This window comes from Vombatus ursinus, unplaced genomic scaffold (genome assembly GCF_900497805.2).
Source record: "Vombatus ursinus unplaced genomic scaffold, bare-nosed wombat genome assembly UNPS02003292.1, whole genome shotgun sequence".
Taxonomy (NCBI): domain Eukaryota; kingdom Metazoa; phylum Chordata; class Mammalia; order Diprotodontia; family Vombatidae; genus Vombatus; species Vombatus ursinus.
In genome coordinates this window covers 3429147-3434181 of record NW_020943070.1, presented here as the reverse complement: position 1 = coordinate 3434181, position 5035 = coordinate 3429147, and the positions used below count along the sequence as shown (strand labels likewise).

Sequence of the window (5035 nt, the reverse complement as noted above, 5' to 3'; positions counted from 1 at the left end):
GGTCTGGAGCTGTGGAGGTCTGGAGTTTGTCTGGGATTTACATATCATAGGAGCGGAAGGTCCTGACAGCAGTGCCTAGGTGACTTCTCCTGATTCATATTACTAGGATGCAAATTCTGGCTAATGTATGACACAATTTGCAAATTTTGCTTCTTTGATCTTTGGGATGATTTGTCTGAGATTTCCAGGTTCTCCTTTGTTATTTCCTGCTACTATCCCTTTTATACTGGCTACTTATAAACCTACCATACAGACTAGAAGGGGAGGGAGGTCAGGGCGACCAGAATAAGGCACAATTTTAACACAAAAACAAACTAACACATCACAACTGAGTCTAACCTGAGATGAAATGGCTTTTACATTTTATTTTAATTTTTTGTCATTCTTGACAAACACCAACAAACACAGACATTACAATCTACAAAGACAGATAGGAAAAGAGAATTGCATAGGAAGCTGTGACTTTTTACTAAGTCCAGTTTGTTTGCCCTTTTTGCATATGTGTGATTTCAGGGGTACAGGGGAAGTCCCAGGTGAGGAAATTCCCTCCACCAATGCAAGTCTCGGTGACTTCGAGCCTTAGAGAGTTGTCTCGGCACTGAGCGGCTCAGTGATTTGCCCGCATCACATAGCTAGGACGTATCAGACAATTTGAACCAGATCCTCCTGACTTAGAGGCCTTCTCTATATATGTTATATCTTGCTGCTTCCCTACCTTTTTTAATTATAAAACAAATCGAACACATTCGTTTCAAAGCTTGTTTGTGTCTCTCTCTAAAGTTCTTTCTCTTCACCTCTGTGCATTCTTTTAAATGTTTCACTGACACTCCCTTGGCTGTGGAGGGAGGCTGAATGGCTCTTTGGGGGCCATCCACAGCACAGAGCATGCTCAGAGCTTCCCTTCCCACTCTGATGCGGGAGCTCCAGGGCTGGCTTCTGGCCACATGTATGACTCATTATAAAAGGGGTCAAATTTGAGATGATGGAGAGTCCCCAGATGGCTGAGTCACAGGACCTGGTGACTTGAAGGAAATCTACCTGACCTTCTATTCCTTTTCAGTTTTGAATCATGAGAACTGTTTTCACAATGTGTCCTGAGAGTGGGGTTGGGCAAGGAGCTGTTACCTTTGCCTGCCACCTGGTCTCCACGTAGCCACGAGAACATAGCCTGCTGAAGCAAGCTTGTACCCGGGCTCCAGCTGCAACCCTTTTTTGTATTCATTCTTTTCTGATCTTGGGCCAAAACATAGGGCGGCACTATTTGGGTGAGCATTTCACCTTGGCTTGGCACTGTCCAAACAACTCCTGGTCCGGGTCTGCGGATAAAATGACTAGGCTTGGCTCAGTCCTCTTGTTGGGGGCCATCCTCTGCAAGAGTCCTAGAAAAGCTGCCAAGATTCTTCCCTTTGCTGACATTCAGCTCCAACCCAAAGGATTTAGGACCATGGACTTCTTTTTTTTTTTTTTTAGGCAATTGGGATTAAGTGACTTGCCCAGGGTCACACAGCTAGTAAGTGTCAAGTGTTTGGTCTAAGGCCGGATTTGAACTCAGGTCCTCCTGACTTCAGGGCCAGTGGACCATGGACTTCTTGAACTTACAAGGTTAAGCCTAAACACATCCAATGTGGCATAGACAAAGTCTACCTACCTGGACCCTCAGGCAGTGTAATCTGACCTGCTAAGTAACCCATGGGTCTTGTCATCTGCCCTGAGCTGGGCTCTTTTAAGCGTTCTCTCTCTCAATTAGAGTGGGTGTTTTTGTCCCTGGTGCTTAGTAAGCACATAGTTAAGAGCTCAATAAATACTTTTTTATTCTTGCATTTATTTCATTCATTCTCTGGAAATCCTGGAAGTTTCCAAGGGAGCTCCCAAGAACACATTCCTTGGAATGGCCCTGAAAACAATTCAAAAGTTTAATGCCAGAAAATTCCAGTTGGCTGTGTTAGTCCCTTCCTCTCTGGGTTTTGGTTTCATCTGAAGGATGAAGGTTGGAAGGATGGAGCTGAATGAGATGATTTTTGAGAGGTCATTCTAGCTCTGATATTGCATGGTCTAAAGGTCCTGCCAGCTCTCACATTCGCTGTTCTAAGGTTCTTCCCACCTCTGACAGTCTGACATTCCATGTTCTATGTTCTAAGGCCCCTCCCAGCTCCAAAATTCATGTTTCCAAGAACTCTCCCAACTCTGATATTCTACGAGGCAGTTAGGTGTTGCAGTGCATAGAGTACTGGATCTGGAGTGAGGAAGACCTAAGTCCAAATCCACTTACCAGCTGTTTGGCCCTGGGCAAGTCACTTTACCTCTGTCTGCCTCAGGTTCCTCAACTATAAAATGGGGATAGTAGCAGCACCTCATTCCCAAGGTTGTTTCAAATGAGATAATATTTGTAAAGCGCTCAGCACAGTGCCTGGCACATAGTAGGTGCTGTATAAATGTTATTCCCCCATGTTCCAAGGTCCCTCTCAGCTCTGACATCCTATAATTCTTTGAACGTGTTACAATAGGAGCTCAGCTGGACAGCCACACAAAGAAAGCACAATTTCCCAAACTTCCAGAGGGCTCTCTCCTTTGCAACAGAGCCAGACCTCTGCACCAGGAGTTGTGTCCTGAGCGCTGTGCTTCAGCTGATAGAGAATACAAAAGTGCTTGGAAGGTCAGCAGCCTCCCCTCACATCCCTTACAATCTCATTGATTAAAACTGGCCATTGAGGGCTGGCTCTGGCTTTGAGGCTAGAAGGTCTGGGCTCTATCCCCAGCTCTGCCTCTTCAATCCAAGACAGAGTAAATGAACAGAGCACCAAGTGTATTTGTTGGTCTGGTGACTTTCACTTGTGTGGCCTTAGACAAATCCCTTCAACATTGTAAGAGATGGTTTCTATAAGAGGCAGGCTAAGTAAGACTTGTATGAATGGATGCAGAAGGCAGTGAGTAGAACCCGAGGTCAGTCTCCCTCTCTGCCGTTCACTTCCCACCATCCTCCCAGTCCCTCAGACTCCCAACCTAGGTGTCATGTGGGACTCCTCACTGTCTCTCCCCTCCCACGTCCAGTCTGCTGCCAAATCCTGTCGATTTCACCTTTGCAATGTCTCTCCCACATGCCCCCTTCTCTCCTCTGGTGCTGACCCTCATCACCTCTCACCGGAATCATTGCAGTAGCCTTCTTCTTGGCTTTCTTGCTATAGGGCTTTCAGGACTCTAGTCTGTCTTCTACTCAGCTGTCAGAGATTTCCCTAAATTCAGAGGTGAGGAACCTTCGACCTCAAGGCCATATGTGGCCTTCTAGGTCCTCAAGTGCCACCCTTTGACTGAATCCAAACTTCACAAAACAAATCCTTTTATTAAGCGTCCCCTGTGAAGTTTGAATTCGGTCAAAGGGTTGCGCTTGAAGACCTGGATGATGGCCACATGTGGCCTGGAGGCCGAAGGTTCTCCACTCCTGGGTCAGACCATGTCATTCTCCTACTCAATAAGCTCAGTGGCCCCCAATTACGACCAGGATCACATCTGAAAACAAACAAAAAACAGGCTGCCACCTCCTGACAGAGAGAAGGTGAACTCAAGGTGCGGAATGGGATGTATTTTCGGACATCCATGGCCAAAGTGGAGATTCGTGTGGCTCAGTTATGCCTATTTGATACAAAGATTTTGCTTTTTCTTTCAGTTTAGAGAGTGAGAGTTTGTATAAAGCTGGATAATGGGAAGTTCTGGCAATAGTTTCTGTTGTGTTTTGTTTCCTCTTTCTGGTGGTTCCTCCTATTGGTTCCAATTCTTCCTTACAACATCACTAATGTGAAAAAATGTTTAATAGGAATGTATATGTACAGCCTGTATCAGATTTCGTGCTGTCTTGGGGGAGAGGGAAGGAAGGGGAGAAAAATTTAAAACTCAAAAGCTTACGGAAGTGATTGTTGATAAATCAAAAGAAATTAATTTAAAAAAAAAAAGAAAATAGCGTGTTGAATTAGTCGATGCCTCGAGGAAGGAGCAAGATGTCACGCAATCCTTTTTTTCCTGTTCTCCTTTGTACGTCATATTTGGTGTTTGTTAAATTCAGAATAAAATGAAGTGAAAAAGGAGTCCCGACTCTCTGGGCCTCAGTTTCCTCATCTGCAAAGTTGCGGGGGCTGATTTAGACGACGTCCAAGGTTCCCGTCCAGCTCTGCATCCAAGATGCCGTGGGCTCGGCCAAGTCTCCTCTCGGAATGTTCCCACCGATAAAAGTGGTGGGCTTGGTCTAGATTCTAAGGCCCCTTCCAGCTGTGATTCCCGGTGGGAGTCCGTGAAAGAGGCTGCACGCCCACGGCCGCCCCGCCACGCTAAAGTGGATCTCGTATTCCCCTCCCTCAGCCCCAGCCCCAGCCCCGCAGTGCCCCTCACTAAGATGCCCGCGTGAGCCCCGCAAGGGGCGGGGCTCCAGGGCCAGCTCCGCCCCGTCCCTCCCTTCGGGGGGAGTGGGGCTGGAACAGAGGCGGCGAGGGGTGACATCAGCGCATGACTGTGTTTTTATGAATGAAAGGAATCCTGTGAGTGAGTAATTCCAGGAAACTCACATTACAACTCAGCAGATTGCTGCGTTCGCCGCTGTCGCTCGCGCCACCCCGCCAGCAGGCAGCCTCCACTCTCGGCTGCCCGAGCCCGAGTCCGACCCCGGAGCACGGTCCGGGGAGGCGGCGACTGGAGGCCGAGAGGGACCCATCACCCCGGGAAGGCGGAGGAAGAGAGAGAGAGGAGAGAAGGAGGAGGAGGAGGAGGAGGGAAAGAAAGGAGAGACTTTCAGATCGAGTAGGAGAACCAGGGTGAGTACGCGCGGACGAGGCCGCCTCCCCGGGGGCCCTCAAGGTTGGGGTGCACGGGTCGGCCTTTCCACTGTCCGGCTGCTGCCTTCCACTCCACAGTGACCCCCTTTTATCCCTTCCCGTCCGCTTTTTGCCCCCTCGCAGACCTTGGCTTCCTGGAAGCTTGGGAGGGGAACGCTGGACAGGGATCTCGTGTGTGTGTGTGTGTGTGTGTGTGTGTGTGTGTGTGTGTGTGTGTG

The 5035-nt window shown here is 48.4% G+C and overlaps 1 protein-coding gene across 1 annotated transcript in view; it reads left to right on the top strand.

Annotated features, from left to right (window-relative positions):
- The first annotated feature begins 4484 nt into the window (after positions 1 to 4484).
- MAFF (MAF bZIP transcription factor F) overlaps positions 4485 to 5035 on the top strand; it is an 18720-nt gene continuing 18169 nt past the window's right edge. The window contains exon 1 of the mRNA XM_027873404.1: positions 4485 to 4796. The gene's annotated coding sequence lies outside the window, so the exon portion shown is untranslated. The remainder of the gene's footprint in view (positions 4797 to 5035) is intronic.